Consider the following 1,330-nt stretch of genomic DNA (forward strand, 5'->3'; position numbering starts at 1 on the left):
TTGTGGTGTCTATTGTCCCTGTGCATCTGCCGCACATGAAAGCTATCTTATCAGTTAATTTCTCTTTGATGTTGCTGCACCTCTTATGCGTCCATAGCTTACACTGGGTACATCTTATGGAGTTTCTATCTACACCTTTCCTACAGATCGAGCAGGGCCACCTGCCCGAGGGTGTGTGTGCTGAGTTCGCCTTTCTGCTCACTATAACTTTGGTCTTTGCTACATTTACTCTAAGGCCCTTTGATTCTAACCCTTGCTTCCACACCCGAAATTTCTTTTCTAGTTCCGGTAGTGATTCTGCTATGAGAGCCAGGTCATCAGCATAGAGGAGCTCCCAGGGGCAACCTGTTTTGAATTCCTCTGTTATTGCCTGGAGGACTATAAATCATTTTTGGTGTTAGCATGGTCTGATTTGAATTTTTTCTTCTACGGAATGAAGAGCAAGCCTTCTTTTATCATACTCTCAATTTTGGTCAACTTGTGCCACAGGGTCTCAGAGGAGATAGTGTTAGATGAAGGCTACCAAACCTGCCATACACACACAGACAACTTCAGCTTTATATATAAGATATATATATATATATATATATATATATATATATATATATATATATATATATAGAGAGTTAATCCAAACAAGAAAGCACAAAAAAACACAACAACGCGAGGATGTGGAACAAATATAGTATTATTGGACGCTCAGGAAAGAAGGAGGGTTTAACGTTTCGAGCGGAGCTCTTCGTCGGAAACATAGGAGAAGGAAAGATCCAGAGAAGGGAAGACGGAGGGAAAAAATCGCCAACGGTACACACGAGGTCACATTTTGAAAGTTTATATATATATATATATATATATATATATATATATATATATATAGGGGGAGAGAGAGAGAGAGAGATTATATGTAGAGATTATCAACATATGCTGTCTCTTTAAATTATGCTACGCAGATTCCAAAAGAATATTTTCTCCCCCGTTTCTTGACCACTATCCCCCAACTCTCTCTCTCTCTCCTCTCTCTCTCTCTCTCTCTCTCTCTCTCTCTCTCTCTCTCTCTCTCTCTCTCTCGCCCTCACTGTCTGTTTCTGTCTCTGTTTTGATTACCACTCGCATATATAGGCGGTTGCCCCAGCATGGCCACATCTCGTGAGCTGAAACTAGATAAAATAAAAAATATATATATATACATATATATACACGACAGGCTTCTTTCAGTTTCCATCTGCCAAATCCACTTACACGGCTTTGGTTGGCTGAAGGCTATAGTAGAAGACATTTGCCCAAGGTGCCACGCAGTGGGACTGAACCTGGAACCATGTGGTTGGAATCA

Source organism: Octopus sinensis, unplaced genomic scaffold (assembly GCF_006345805.1).
Source record: "Octopus sinensis unplaced genomic scaffold, ASM634580v1 Contig10326, whole genome shotgun sequence".
In the NCBI taxonomy this organism is placed as follows: Eukaryota; Metazoa; Mollusca; class Cephalopoda; order Octopoda; family Octopodidae; genus Octopus; species Octopus sinensis.